Source organism: Hetaerina americana, unplaced genomic scaffold (genome assembly GCF_022747635.1).
Source record: "Hetaerina americana unplaced genomic scaffold, ioHetAmer1.1.p SCAF_3, whole genome shotgun sequence".
Classification (NCBI taxonomy): domain Eukaryota; kingdom Metazoa; phylum Arthropoda; class Insecta; order Odonata; family Calopterygidae; genus Hetaerina; species Hetaerina americana.
Genome location: NW_027286874.1, coordinates 15,846,699 through 15,863,379, shown reverse-complemented (window position 1 = coordinate 15,863,379; position 16,681 = coordinate 15,846,699). Strand labels below are relative to the sequence as shown.

At 41.1% G+C, this 16,681-nt stretch overlaps 1 protein-coding gene across 2 annotated transcripts in view; it reads left to right on the top strand.

Moving 5' to 3' along the window:
• LOC139690402 (uncharacterized) overlaps positions 1-16,681 on the top strand; it is a 239,133-nt gene that overhangs the window by 138,675 nt on the left and 83,777 nt on the right. The window lies entirely within an intron of this gene.

Below are 16,681 nucleotides of genomic sequence, written 5' to 3'. Positions count from 1 at the left end.
GTGAGCCACACGTCATCTGTCATGCCAATCATTTCCATATACGGTAAAAAAATTTGAAGTTTGCAACCCGCGAGTGGTGTGCTTCCTTTGGACGTCATTCGTCCAACGGTCCCGCCGGAGGTGTATCATTAAAACAGCGGGTTCGCCGGTGAAATGACCACCCCAGGTATTCTGGTGCGTGCCAGAGGGGAGAAATATTTTTTTCAGACTATTTATAATGTGACCCACGAAGAATGTGTTGAATGATGATGAGCGGGTGTTGCGACAAGCCGAACAGAAAGGATCAGTCTTCTTAGCCATTTTTGCCGCTGCGTCCACATCATGGACCACATCTTTGTCTCTATCCGGATTATGATGATGGGGAACGGTACCAGGACTCGGGGACTTTGGGTATTCGTAATGAAAAACACCTCACAGGCCCCGACCAAAGAGACGGGATTTGAGGCGGGATGGGGAAAATGTATGTCGTGGATGGAGATCCAACGTGTGCGGGGTAGGTCAATGGTGGAACACGTGATGTGGGTCAGAGGTATTATTTTTTTTCTGCCTCGCACTGGAAGGATGATTGAACCTGCAGTGACGCCTGTCCATGTTGAATATTTCTATGCTGACTGTGGAAGGATTGATGGTCATTTTTCTTGTTCTTGTTTGCTCTCGTCGTCTGGAGAATTCTCGTCGGCGATTGCCAATATGTCAGCGACGGTGGGGCAGGTATTAAAGTAATCCTGCACAAAATTCTGCGGTTTGGTAAATCCAAAATGGAGATTGTGTGCCACATGATTGTCACATTCTGAATGGCAGTCCTCTCCCTCTAGATTAGCGGAGTGCGGAAAAATATACCCTTGTTCAGTGTGTGAGACGTAGAGTGAGCAGACAGATGAGGTAGGTAGATTGCAAATTTGAATTCCGAATATGCATCTAAGCGTAGTTTACAATCAAAATTTATTTTCGAAAACCATAATTTTAATTTATTATTAATAAGCACAACTGCGATTGAGCATTTTGAGAGGGATAAAACAAGGTGGTATTTTGCTAACGTGATGCACCCAATTGGTGAGTTGGCAAGATAATTTATAGTAAATCCCTGATAATAGCAGTCGCTAAGAAGACACATTCATGCTAATGTATTTAGTCAAGTGGGAAAAATTCATTCAGATTCATGGTTAATTCTTGTACTTAAAGATTAACTCCAGAAAACTGATTTAGATGAGTTGCGGTTTTCGAAACATTCTGACCTGGAATTCGAAAAACACTTGTCGTCACGGTAATTACATTCATAATAAGGTCTACTTAACCATTCTATCATTGAGATGATTTCATCCTGTTAGTCACAAATAAAAACATCCCTTCGATAAAAGGCTGTCTCATTTCCCTTCAGTTATAGTGGTTGAGATGGTTTGACTGAGTGGCTGAGGCTGACTTATTCGTCAAAGCCCTTCAATTTAACTTAAGGACTGAAGACTGCAGTTTCTCTTTTATCGTGTTTCATCTGACAAGTTTCCCGTGTTGCTTTGGTTAGAAACATGGATCCAATGTTGGTAGATCTAATGAATGATGTGTAAACTGACTTGAGCTCCATTCAATCTGTGTATGATTGATTATTGGAATGTAAAGATGATTTAACCTACTGTGTAACTATTAAGCTTGATAATATTATGCATGACTTTTACTTTGTCAACTAGTTGTCATTTCAATGTGTGTATTTTTTATAGTGCACTGTCGTTAAAACATAATTTTCCTTTACAGGTGAGTGCATTTGAATCCAGAAGCATGTTGAATGCTGGGGACCAGTAAGGTATCGTGCGATTTCCATCAGTGTGAGTTCTATTTTATGCTCGGTTGAAAATTATAGAAATATCCCAGGATTATTTAGTCGTGTTTCAAACACTTGCAGTGGAATTCTAACGGATAATTATTGGAATTAATGCTTTTAAGGAAAGAATTCGATCATTTTTCGACCCATTTACATGATTTCCGATGACCTTCTTATGTTGGAAGTCAATATACTCATACTCCCATACTTCAGATTCATAGTCCCATGCCGTATAATTCATCAACTAATCAATTTACCATTGGATGCTTTTTTCATCTTTAAGTGACCTGACAGTCAGGATTGAACATTGCACAGGAAAACCGATAACATCTCTATTTACGCATCGCTCCCAGTATAATGAAGGATTGGTAACCAAATGTTAGCTCGGTGCGTTGTAATTATTGTACGTTATAGGGTCGATCCGTCTCAGATGAGAAACTTTCCGCAGGCCATATATTTGTGCCTAAATGGGAGTTAAGTGCTAAGCTTTTTCACGCCTGTCACACCTCGAATCCAAATTTCAAGAAACCTGGCGAGGAAAACGTAACACACGAGTGGGCCTCATTTTGCGTGCTTGCTCGTTTAATTAAGTTCTGAGCCGAAAGTGAGAGAAAACACTAGTTAAGACGCGAGAGCACTGAAGGCCTTTTCACTTCTGATTTATGAAACGCCTCCGTTTATATGTTCTCCGTCAGTGGATTGCTTTTCCAGGACACGTTTTGCGCACCTGCGTTTGTCCGACCAAAGGAGAAGAGAAATTTTCATTTACCCGTTCGACCATTCACAATTCCAATTGCTTTACCTTCATCTCCCTCATTGTACTTCTTGCTCCCCACCTTTTACGGATTGTGTTCTGGGAGCGGGCCAATAGTTCTATCTCATGAGTGCCATAAAATGCCGCACATACAAACACAAATTAATATTCATTTTGATGATCTGCGCACCAACTTTTCATCCAGTTATCATGGGCGTCATTCCTTTCGGAAAACATATTCGACCGTGTGCCTCCTCTTTTGAAATAAGATTGCCTTATTTATCCAGCCCACGAGGTTTTATACGCCATGCAATAAATTGATAGGAATGGAGGTGCAGGTTTTTGTGTGGGTAATCTTATTAGTGGAAGTAGGATCCGCGAATGTTTTTCATTACAGAATGAGCCTTCCGAGTCCCTTTAGTTTATGGGAGTAGAAATGGACGGCTCGTATCCAATATTCAAACGCAGGAATTACGACGCCGCCTGCGAGGTACTTCATTTCTGCCGTTCTTGTTCGGAGCGGTTCGTATGCGAATAGATGCTTCAGCTGGTAGTGATGACCATCAGTTTTGCAAACAGAAAATGTTATAATGGTGGTGGTTATGACTCTTGGAAGGAGTACAGAGTGACGGGAGATAACTTGCATGAAATATTCTTAGCTTATGTGGCATGTATTTAAAACCAAACGTTTTAGATCGGCAACGGAAAAGATTGTGATGAAAGTCTAGCTGTTTCTCCTCACTCCGGTTAAGAGTGGGAAAGAAGCAGCCAAGGCCACCAATGCTATTTATAAAGGTTAACTGAGCGTGTGTGACATGCGATTTTCTATTAGTGCGGGAATGTGATTCATTAATGTTTCCTCCCCCCCCCCATGCGTTTATTATATATATTTTTTCAACAGCGCACAGGTCTTTTGGCTCCTCGGATATGGGGCTGAAAACATGCCCCACGGGCAACACACGCCCTATTTGCACGGATGACTCACGGAAAAGAGAACCTTTTTTTTTCTCGCTCTACGCTCGCAACTGTCCTGCGTGCGCCAGCTTTAATCGAGCATCTCTCGTGCGGTCAACTGGTCGCCGGCTTTAATGCTCTCCCTCCGTGGGTCATCTAGCCTATCGCCGTGGGTGGGGAAACATTTCCTTTCTGATATGACGGTGACGTGGTCTCTCCCTCTTTATGCGTGAAGTGATAAATCCCAGGCAGTCCCTCCCTATTATTTTCGGCCTTCCTCCCTCGAGACCCGACGTACGCACCTCCCTCCCGCCCTCCTCGCCCCTTATCTATGGCATGCTTTTGTCTCCTCGTTACCGCGTCCTTGCGTCTTCCTTGTCACCCTTCGTGTCATCCCATTTGCTCCCGCTGATATTGCCGTCTCTTTTCCCGTTCGCCCATGATTGACAATGAATGCTTCCTCGATTTCGTTGAAGTTTCTGTAATCATCGGAGTGACGCCTGCACGCGGTGAAAACTCGCGAACGTTAAGTATTGAGCCTGATGGGATATCACATTCGTGTACGCACGTGAAAAGGGGCGCAGGTTCCCTTGAAAGTTTATTTTCTTCTTGTCAAGGAGCAGAATGGGAAGAAGTTGTTGCCATTGTAGTCAATTGCTATTTCTTGTTCCGTGGAAAATATAGGCAACTAAATCAATCCCTCTCGATTCAGAGGTTTTAAATTTCCTGAATAAGGAGATCATCATGTATTTCCCCACCAAGATGGGACTTGGTTCAATTGTCTTGGTAGTTCTTGTAGAGGCAATGACTGGCGCTATGACCTGCTTGCCAAAAGTAAAAAAGGTATCAATTTATTACAGCAAAAGTAAACCCGATAAAAATAATCATTTATGAATACTATATGTTTGCAGTAAACATGCTTTTGGATAGGGAAACATTCGGTTGTTAAAATGTTTTGCAATATATGTTTAAATTTCATTCCGAGTTGACTTTATCGCTATTTTGTACGGTATTAACCAAGCATAAACAGTTTGGCAGACTCGGGCATCAATAAGTCCGGCGACTCAGTGATTTCTTTAGACTTTTTTAAGTTAAAATTTAAGCTCTATTTTGATTTTTAACAGCGCCTAAACATTTGTGTTATTAATGTTGTTGCTTCACCTGTTACAAATTGCGATTCACAATAGACTGGACTTTCAAGGAAAAATGGTTATCTCATCATTTGGCTCTGGAAAGACAGCGCTCTTTCTCGTAAACGTTTCATCTTGCACTTCTGATTAAATGTTCTAATCTATAATCGTTTGAAATAAGCAAATTATTCCGTTATTTTAAAATGAGGTGCACGGTTACTGCACACAACCACTCAATCTGTATTTATGTGACGAAAAATTAAGGTATACATTCTTTTTTTTATTTTTAGACTTATTTCTAGAAAGAGAAATGCCAAGTAGTTAGTAAAAGCACTGTATGGGTTATGTATAGTCATATGCTACCGTAAATGCCTCGTTAATTTAGTCACAATCGAAATTCATTGCCTAAAAAGGCTTGTTTCTTCTTCAAATGAAACTTAATGCATGTATATGTGCTTAAACATTAATCAGTTTTATAACGCAAATCAAATCATAAAATATTTATTAGTGACTATTGGCGTGTACGTTTTGAACTGAAATGTTCAAGTGAAAAATCTGAATTAAGCGAAAAAACGTCAGCTACCGAAAAAGATTCAGGAAGTTTCATGTGCACGCCCTGTTTGTTCCTTATTTGACGACCTGTATATGTTCATTTAGTTTTTAAATAGTTTCAACAAATCAATCCTCTTCGTTAAAATGAAATCAAAATTAAGGTATCTGGAATTTACTTTCCGTAATATCTCTAATGGTTACTCTTAAAAATGATGGCTGTGCTTATTATCAAAAGTTATAATATTAATTTACATTTTTATATCACCTCGTCGACCATTGCGTGGACCCTCGCCTTGGGATAACTACCTTAGATAGCGGCTTGCCATTTCGAAGACTTTCAATATTGACTCTTCTTGGCATCATTTTTAATTCTCGGGGTGTACAGTATCGTTGAGGATCCTTGCTCGCTGGAGATGCAGGAACATCTCGTGAGGAATCTCGAAAGAATAAACGAGAGAGGAGTGGAGCACATGAAGTCTTCCCGGTATGCTTCTGCCTACTCGTTCCCCTTTCTCCCTCTCTTTCACCATTCCCCTTCCCATCATGTCTACGGTCCTCTTTCCGAACATCTTCTCCCTCTTTTGGGCTTCCTGCCACCCCGACGCCTCAATCCTTATTCTCCTCCCCCCACTCGCGAGGGATTCGCTCCTTCTCGCCAAGATGTTTTTTTTTCTTCCCCCTTTTCTTCCACTCACTCTTCGGCTCTCCTCTCCGCGCCCCGCCCCCTCCCGTCTCGTCCGATTCCATCTTCTTTAACTATCCTTCCCCGATCTAACCGCTTAGCCACACTCAGTTTTCTTTTAACCCTTCTCATATTGCATTCCACACGAAAGATTGCATTGTATGATGGAAGTTTTTGCCACCGAATGTTTAGCTTTTGCTGACGTTGTAGCCGTGTGAGAGTTTTTTTTCTGGTCGACTGCCGCCCGAAGGCTTTTTAATTTTAAGAGTCTGCTCCGAGTAACTTTAATATCATGGGCGCCGTCGCAATGTGAGCCTCGAGATTTTATTCGCATAGCATATGGACATTTCATTGTACGAAATAAGAGAGGGTCGTACATTGTCGAAGAAAAATTAACCGATATTTTCTTCATATGGATTTTGAAAAACCCTTATGGCATCTTAAGAAAGCGCCGGGACAAGGAAATCAGGAATTAAAGATTTTCCCTGAAATAAAGAAATTTTTACGGAGATGATTAGCAGCCCAAGTGGAAATTAAATTTTGCGACTAGGAGAACAAATATCTATAAATTAAGGTTTCAATTGCCGAAGCTGCATACACCTGCGCATGTCCTGACTTTTGGTTTCGGAGTGGGCTTTTACGTTTCATCATTACTATCTACGGGATATATGGGATAGAGAAACTGACAGATTTTAATTCGCCCATGTGAAGCTGTCCTTAAGGAATTTTATTTTCACTGAATGGCAAACTAATAGCATTTTATTTTAATAAATATGCACCTTTTATGTGAGTCTTGTTTGTTTACGAATAGAAATAATCATTTAGGGTAGTAGTTTTGTAGAAATACATTTTCAGAAATATATTACCGCTAGTGATATATAAATATATATATTATATATATTATATACATATATATATATATATATATATAACATAACACGAATAGAAAAGAATAGACACATATAAAAGAACACTTACACGGTAAATTGTTCGAGCTTTCGGCCCTCTCAGGGGCCTTCTTCAAGAGAGTCTCTCTTGAAGAAGGCCCCTGAGAGGGCCGAAAGCTCGAACAATATACCGTGTAAGTGTTCTTTTATATGTGTCTATTCTTTTCTATTCGTGTTATGTTGTGTCAGCCAATTATTGTGCCGCTCGTATGAGTTTTTCCGTACAATCGTGTTATATATATATATATATATATATATATATATATATATATATATATATATATATATATATATATATATAACACGATTGTACGGAAAAACTCATACGATAGTTTTTCCGTACAATCGTGTTATATATATATATATATATATATATATATATATATATATATATATATATATATATAACACGATTGTACGGAAAAACTCATACGAGCGGCACAATAATTGGCTGACACAACATAACACGAATGTTGAAGAAACACGAAGATTTTTACTCTTGTGATCCGTTCGATTCCGCCTTCCCCACCTCTATTGTGTTCGTCCTTTATATGTGTTCCTATCCCTTTTCCTTATATCTGTTTCTGTATATATGAGTATTTATTCGCCGTTTGGCGGGATTTCGTGTTTGAATGTGTATTTGGCCAATGTGGCTCATCTCTTTCTTCTGGCTATGCGTGCCACGAAACGCACTGTTCCTTTCCTGTATGATGTTGTATGAATTCTAACCCACTGTCCTTTCCTTTCCTTGTGTATTGTCTATTTCTCCTTTGGTGGGTGAAACAGCCCCCTGACGCCATCTCTTGGCTGAAAGAATCGGGGCGCTTGGCGACATATTAGACCCACGGATTTCAGGGTAAATTGACTATCCTCGATAGCTCAAGTGGTTAAGAGCATCCGCCCGGCAAGTGGAAAGATCCGGTGTTCGAGTCCCGGTTGAGGAAATATTTTTACTCTTGTGATCCGTTCGATTCCGCCTTCCCCACCTCTATTGTGTTCGTCCTTTATATGTGTTCCTATCCCTTTTCCTTATATCTGTTTCTGTATATATGAGTATTTATTCGCCGTTTGGCGGGATTTCGTGTTTGAATGTGTATTTGGCCAATGTGGCTCATCTCTTTCTTCTGGCTATGCGTGCCACGAAACGCACTGTTCCTTTCCTGTATGATGTTGTATGAATTCTAACCCACTGTCCTTTCCTTTCCTTGTGTATTGTCTATTTCTCCTTTGGTGGGTGAAACAGCCCCCTGACGCCATCTCTTGGCTGAAAGAATCGGGGCGCTTGGCGACATATTAGACCCACGGATTTCAGGGTAAATTGACTATCCTCGATAGCTCAAGTGGTTAAGAGCATCCGCCCGGCAAGTGGAAACATCCGGTGTTCGAGTCCCGGTTGAGGAAATATTTTTACTCTTGTGATCCGTTCGATTCCGCCTTCCCCACCTCTATTGTGTTCGTCCTTTATATGTGTTCCTATCCCTTTTCCTTATATCTGTTTCTGTATATATATATATATATATATATATATATATATATATATATATATATATATATATATATATATATATATCACTAGCGGTAATATATTTCTGAAAATGCATTTCTGCAAAACTACTATCCTAAATGATTATTATATATATTATTATAATATATATATATTTTATATATGTATATATATATATACACTTCTCTAAAAAAACGCGTGGAAAATGATCGAGGTGTTTATCTCTTCATTTCTTGCTGTCTGTTGTCCTTGGCTGACAATTACTTGAGTGGGCCAACGCGTAAATTCGAAGACACCTCCTAAACAAATTTCCCTCAATCGGTTTAATTCTCCAAACATGACTAAATAATACACCGAAAAAAGAATATGAAGCGTACTAAATCGTCCCTGAAATCCAGCTATTTAATTTAGCAGCCATTCTCTTAACACGTCCTTCGAGTTACGGTGCGTGCAGTTTCGCTTAGTGCCTTCGATTGAAAAACTATTCAGGTTGATCCAAAATTCACTGGTAGCATTTAAATTATTCTGGTGCGATGTTGTGCTAATATATTAAAATAAGAGGGAGAAACACTGTGATCATACTCCTACCGACCGAGCAATCATAATATTCTTTCAATGCCTCACAACCTCCGTAACTTTCAGAAACAATTACCGCTTAAGCATTGAAGCAAAAAAATCTCGGAAAATACTATGATTTCATTTTTGGCTTTTTCATCATCTTCCCAAATCACCGACTCTCCTACTTGAAAAATCGAAAGTTCGCCTTGAGGTGACGTTTCGTTTGCTTTCGAGGTTTCCTGCCTGAAGAACCTTTCGGGGCTTGACGTTTCTCTCGGGTTGTAGCGAGCGGCTTCAGGAGCAAGCAAAAATGCTCCGCTCGCTGCAAAACTTAGAAAGCCACAACAAGCCTTTAGGAGCCATTGCGAAAGCCTTCGATCAACGATTCGCCTTGTGTTCTCTAATCATCGGAAACCTTCTACCAGTCTTTCTTCGCAAGGAGAGCCGACGGACACTTCCAATCTCGGGCATGAATATTACCAGGAAAGGCATGACGTCATCCGCGATTTCCATGTTTGCATGGCCGTGATTTTATGCGTGCCCTCTTCCACAGGTTACAGACATGTGTGCGTTCCCTTTTCATAATAAAACCCAGGCTTTTCTTCCATTTTACTCGTTTCTTTGCTGAACATTGCGCTCCCAGTGAAGTGCTAACCGCTGGATATTTGAACAAACGATTGACAGCTCGCGGTGTGCAATAGATGTACGCTTGGCATCTGAAAGGGGAAGTGCAGATTTAATGGAAATTAAAAGAAACATTTTTTCGGTCTTTCGGATGAATCTGAATTTGGAAACCGCCGGTCAACCAAAAGAAGAAGAGGTCTCTGAGTAAATTGACGGAAACGAAAAAATTATTGGCCTCCAATTACACATTGTAAATCGGTAATTTCCCCGATATAACGTCGCATGCCCTATTTATTTTGTCATTTTTAAGTTGCGCTTATTATTCATTTTACTTCTGCTCTTTATTTATCCTCTGGCGCCATTTTCCACCTCCAACAGCCATATTCAACTGAACTCCAGTTGTAATTTTTAAATATAATTATAATAACCATGCTCTAAAAAGAACAGAATCTCTTCTTGTTTCCCTTTGGTTTTATTTGAAAATTATATCTTCTCCATTAAGGAGTTGACCATAATTTTTTGTATTATTTCGTTAATTTGAATCTGTAATTTTTACTCCCATGTGCTTTCTTTGCGCATGTAAACATTCAGTCGTTATAGTATCCAATCCTTTCATACAGTTGTTTCAACTGTTCTTTCCTTGTTCCTCATTACTCACTCTTTGGAATTTGAGACAGCACTTCTTTAGAGCTGTGTAATTTAAAATTGCTGATAAGTAAGTTTGCAGTATCGTCAATTATCCATTACTGTATTTAAATATTGACTGCACGTTGTGTTTTGTACTGTCCAAATATGCGAAGTTGAAATGCGTAAATGGAGTACATAATTTTAGACTATTCCTTGTAAATCACGGAATAAAATTGTTGCTATCTGTAAACTGTTTATCATTTGTCTTGAATATTTTGGATAGTCCATTTCTTGAAGCAATCGCCTATATACGAGTCTCGCCCCCTCGGAGCACACCCACCTTCACCCTCCAGCGACCCTCTAATTACTCAGCATATCCCTCGAAGGAAGGTCGGTCCTCGCTCGTTAGGAGAACTCTCCCGACCCAAAGGGAATGACCAAAATATTACACCCCCTTAACACACCCCAAACACGCCAAGCCCTCCCCATGGCATCCTTCGGCCACCTATTTAAACGCCCCACTCCGGCGCCTCCCACTCAACATATTTTCCATTGTTGTCCAAGTTTCTCAGTCCCCTCTCAGCCAGAAGCTAAAATATCCCGTACGCTCCACTCCCTCTTCTCTTCTCTCCTCCCATCCTTCACCTCTCCCGCAAAAAAATACAAATCTTCTCCCAAGAAAGGAAATTTCCACTCACTCCGATGGATTTTTTCGTAATTTTCCTTAGGTCTCTTCCTTTGTTCTGCATTATTATCTCTTATATAACCCCCTCCCACTCTCTGTAGCTCCCGCGTAATTATTGTTATCGGCGGTGGGTCCACCCATGGGCGCTATGTGGGGCTCGGCGTCACTAGGGTAAAACATAGTACCCGGTACCCTTGCGTCATTTTCATTTCCCGGGAACCGTGGCCGTCTTTGATGTTTCTGAATCTCCGGTTTTAATCTATCTTAGTCTGTTGTCCTCTTTTATGTACGTATAGGTGTATATCTCTCGCAAAACCGCACCCATCCTTCCTCTCCACTCCACCCATCTGCTTCTGCTCCGCTCCCCAAGGCCTCGCTGCCGTGTCCCCGTGTTTCACCACTGCCTTACCCAACCCCTCTCGCTCGCCTCTTCTTTTGTGTTGCATTTTTTCCCACCCTCATCTCCGTCCCTCCCCCCGCCTTATATTTTCCTCCTTCTTCCTTTTTACCCGCTGCCCCTCATTTTCATCTACATTTTCGCCTCCCGTACCCACCCCCCCTGCCCCCCGACTCACTCACTCTTCGCCGAGGCTATTATATTTACTCCCTTCGTTATTATTCAAACTCCCGTCATCCCGCGGATTCCATCCGCCTTTCTTGTGTCATTTTTCCACCCCCTCCTCTACTTCCTCCACTCCTCCTCTTTCGCTAAAACTTTTTCTGCCCTCATTACCCTCCCTCGTTCACCTCCCCTCCCTTTCCTCTCCATCGCGCTCGACTGCACCCACACATGCACTCGTCGTGGCTCTGCCGTCGGTGTAGTATTATTATTTTTGTTGAAATTTTTATTTGGATGTGCTCCGGCGTAATCCCCAATGCGCTTGCGAGAGATAGTATGTAAGGTTTGTCGCATGATCTTGGATTTTTCGGAGGATTGATTTTCTCCTCGTCGCTAAACTGGAGTGCAAATTAATCCGACGTCATGTTGGAAAATGCCCTCGAAAAGCTCCCGCTCGCGCAGTCACGTGCGCGCACGGCGAGCGACCTTGGCTACGCTCCCCCCTAACTTTCGTGCCGTTCCCCATTCGACTGTTTATTGTCATCTTTCCCGGAAAGAATATTTTTAAGCATGAAAAAATTCAACGTTCCTTTCGCCCGTGGCATCATTCTAAAGACAGAAATAGAAACATTCAACATTAAAGCTTCGCCGCCGGTGTACGAATTTGGTTTCATTCCTCAGAAAACCGTATTGGTGGGGAGGGAGTACGTATTTTCCAATATGTTCATGCCGACGTTTCTGCGACGGAATCCATTGTACTCGATCTTAGGGTCCTTTGTTTTCTTTTCTATCGCTAAACTATCGACATTTCCAGCGATTTCCCAGCCAATTATTAAGTTAGTTTGTGATTAATAAATAATGGAATATTTACTCTTCAATATTAGTATTTTGATTAAGTGAAGCTTTCAAATGATGCATCTGAGTGTTCCCAAGCTGTTGAACTGAGTCGCTACTTATAATGCATGTTTTTTTAATTTGAATTCAATTTAACCTATGTTTTTTGAGAAAATGTGCAGAAATTATAATAATACACTACGTGAGGAAAACATTGGAGCTCAATAAACTTATTGGAAAAAACATTGAGACGGCATGGAAAAATATTGAAGAGAGAGAAATATGGTCGCGATACACAACAGGACGGAAGAATTGTTGGAAGCTAAGATAGAAAAAACGATACCAAGTACAAAATAATACAGGATATTTAAGTAACCTGAATGGATATAGGGAAGGCCGAGAGAATCGTTGTTATAACTTTAAGGTGAAGATATTAAACCAGAACGTGTACTGATTGATATAAATAGGGAACGCGAAATAGTATAAGAGAAATCACTAAGGGAAATTAATATGAGCAAGGCGTTGTAATAAATATCATTGCCGCAGAATGTATGAAAATTGTAAGGAAAAAATTGAGTAATTTTTTTGAAATAATTTGAAATAAGAAATGTGTATAGACAATGTTAGACCATTTTAATGGCCAGATGGGAAAAATGTGAACCACCAAAACGTGATTACTCTAGATCATGGGTTAAATTTTTAATTTGTAATGGGGATAAATGAAGCTTTAGCAGTGGTGAGAGCATTTATTGAATGGAATGTAAAACTTATTCAGGTGCCAATTATTTTCATCGTGTGTTTCTTAAATATGTCTGACGGAGAAGCCTGGAAATATTCAATGAAAATATTATGCATTCAGGAGAATAAGTGTCTTATTTCAATACCGTCAGGAAATCTTCCTGATATCGGGAAGTTATCAGGATGGTTAGATTGATCACATCCAGTGAAAGAAAATACATTTCGCCAGGAAAAACCCTGCGAGAGTATATCATCGTGAACAAAAGATTAAAACGATCCCTGTGTTAGTTACGACAATTGGGACCTGGTATCAGACAAGGAGGGATTTTAAGGGTTATTAATGTTAGAAATTCCTCAACTGTTTCTCTAAGCGAATAAGCTCAAGATAATTACACCTCCTCTACCCTCACGCAAGATATTCAACCCACGCATCAAACTTCGCAAGGTCATGCAGAAAAAACGGGCCAGAGGATGGGATTCCCAACAGTCTGCCTGCCAGAAGGACGGAAGGGAAGTGCTTTTTACTAATTCGATCTGATGCTGCTAGCCCTCGGAATTGTCTAGGCCACGGTCCACAGTTACCATCCAACCGCCATTCAGCGAGTCGAGAGTGGGAGGAAGAATGGCTCTTAGTCTCCACCCCTGCTCCAACCCTCTCGCATGTCACGTAATTCTCCATACCGCGGCCTTCCCTTAAAACGTACCCTCCCCCCGCCCCCCTCGCGGCTCGCCCGCCTCGTCCTGTCGGCTAAAAATAGCGTAGCCTGACTCGTAATCCGACTATCCATCGACCCCATCGCTCAAAAAAGAAAGACTTCGTCATCCATCCACCCTTTCCTCGATGCCACATGGCAGCGCGGGAAGCGTAAACTGTTGACGTTTCGGGGCAATGCTTTCTTGGAAGGAGGCGCCGGAGACTGCTGGGACGGAGGTGCAGTGAAAGTGAGCCAGCCAGTTTCTTTTACGTACACTTCTCATCCTGGCATCCTTACTCGGGAGGTTTTCCACCTCCTCAGTGTCAATTGCGCTCGAGAGAAGCAGCGCCATGGACCAACTCCTCTCAACCAAAAAGCACCCCAATAGCTTTCGGTTTTTCGGTGATGGCGAAGGACTCTTCTCTCTCACTCCATGAGGTCCAGCCGCTAGAAATATATCGTGTTGAAGGTATTCATCGTTTTCATTGATCGTGTTAGCCCTAATTATTTTTAAAGAAATATACCCAAAAGTCAATTAAAATGACCTTTTTGAATTTTTTAAGAGGCTCAAAAAAAAGCCTTCATTTATTTCCTCATGTCAGTCTTCTGAGGTGTTTTTCTTAAAATTAATGAGTGTGTCTAGCAATGATGCTAAGAATTCGACGCTTCGCTATTGATTTCTTTGAAGGCCAGCGTAACCCAATACAAGGCTTTTATTTAGGTTGATAGGAGGAAACCCCCCCCCTCTCTTTATGTTTCCGCAATCATCCCGAGTTTCCTTGTAATTCTTTCAGTTTTTTTAATTATTGGAGGAGCCGTGTGGGCTGGATAGGAAACGGGAAAGAGGGGCGTATAGATGACATGAATTTTGGAGAGGAAATGAAAGGTTGGAAGGGGGGTGAGTGGTTAGAAAGCATGAGGACGGTCGTAAAATGAAATATGTATGTAATGGGTTGGTACCGTAGATGAGAAGTGGAAGACCCTTCTCTTCGTGTTTTAGATCGGTGTATGCCGCCGCTACGTGTGAGTTCATGCCCTTCTTTCGGCTTTTGTTCATGTTCTCATCTTAATTTATCTCGCATTTTTTTCCATTTTGTTGGCCTCTGTATATCTACGAAGTTAACCTCTTTAGGCATATGTATCTGAGGAAATATGGTGAGATAGTATCGAATAGGTAAAATTAAATTGAGTTGACAGACTAATAAAAAAATTATATATTATCGATGGAAAATAATGGTCCCAGAAGACAGACGAGTGACATAATGAATGAGGATTGACTTTCGAGATTATCGCTGCTGCCGCTTATGGGAGGCTGAACTAGATTAGAAAGTGCGTCAGACTAGTTATAAAGTCCATCACCTTATGGCCTGGACGCATTGCTTGTTTGATTTTTCACATCAAACCCATTGAATTGAATTGCTAGCGTACTTGATTAATGGCGCTGAAATGAACTGTATCAGCTCACGTATATCATCTGAGAAAGAATTCAGGCTCGTACGAAGTTCGTGGAACTGCTCTTTCAATTTACGAGCTTTTTCGCTCCGTGGCTTCATGCTTGAAATGAGAATATTTTATATAAAGAGCAACCATGCCAAAGATGCAATTGCTGCACTTGCGTTAAGAAATAACGAGGGATATCCTATAATGATAACCGTTCATTAATGAAATGAAGGACCCATGTGAGTGAACATTCCAATAAAAGTTGTCTGTTTAAATGCCTTAATTAATAATGAGACCTTTGGGAACGCAACCGTTGATTTCAACAGCTGGCATTCGTATTTTTCGGATTGTCGAAATATCTCGTTTTGACTTTCGCTTGGTGAACTCATAGGTGAGCGGGAGAATGGAATTGCTTGATACTAGTTTCAAGTGGTTCTTATCTCCTGGTCTAATTTCATCTTATCGTAGAAATAAATGCCTTAATGATGAGATATACGCGGTAGGATTGGCACAAATTATTTCCGTACTCTTTAACTCTTTCAAAATCGCTTCTGGAAATTAATTTAGGCGGGTTCGTACGGTTCATTCCCTACCAACACCCCTCCCACCCCCCCCTCTGCCAAACACTCCATGAATGTCTCCAGCATTCTCAGCCTCGCTGTGTCCCCGTGCCTTGCCCGCACAGTCTTTTCAGCCAGGCTTTCAACTGACATTGCACGTGAACTGAAAGCATTTCATATGCTATCAACTCTGCCCCACTCTCTTTCTTTCTTCACGTTCTTTCACGCGTACATTTGTCCATAATTGCATCTCTATCGTAGCGTTTCCTTCGTATCTGTATTTGTTATTTGATTCGATCCTCTTCCTCTCGCTTCCCAGTCGTGTGGTAAAGGTATGCATTTCCTTCATCTCCCTTCTTTCAATTCATCGGCGAGTTTTGCCACCAAACGTGTTTTCGAAGGGTATCCTCTCCGTTCCATGATTACGCTGCAGCGTGGGAAAAACCGATATGCCTGCGGAAGTGGTTGGGCAATAAAGCTCTCTCTCCCCAGTTTGAGAGAAGATAACCCCCTAATGGGAGGGGAAAAAATGAAAGCAATCCGCTGTCTAGCTTTCTTTCACTTTCATGGAAATTGACTCCCCCAGACCGAAAGCGCTGAGAACCATTTTGTGTAATATATTGTGCAATTTATGGTTTAATTTACATTTTTGGAATCCGGAAGCTGTCCTCGTTTTCTTTTCCGTACTTTTTGCGAGATTAAGATTAATTAGAACCACATTCATCGGATCGCTGGTCTTCAAATAGACTCAGGATGGAATAAGCGATTGATAAAGAGAAATAGCAAAATCCCTTCATGTGTGCGGAATGCCAAATGTGGAACATTATTGTACCTATCATTCCTCTCTTCATTCCATCCAACACCTATCCTATTCCTACCCCTTCCTTGTTTACCCAACGTTCTCCCCTCCATCACAGTCTTCAACATCCCATTCCCAATCATAATACTTTGCATTTTTTGTCTTTCCTTCTTTTTTGGATTTCTGCCAACAATTCCCTCTCCTCCACCATTTCCACATTTTTTTA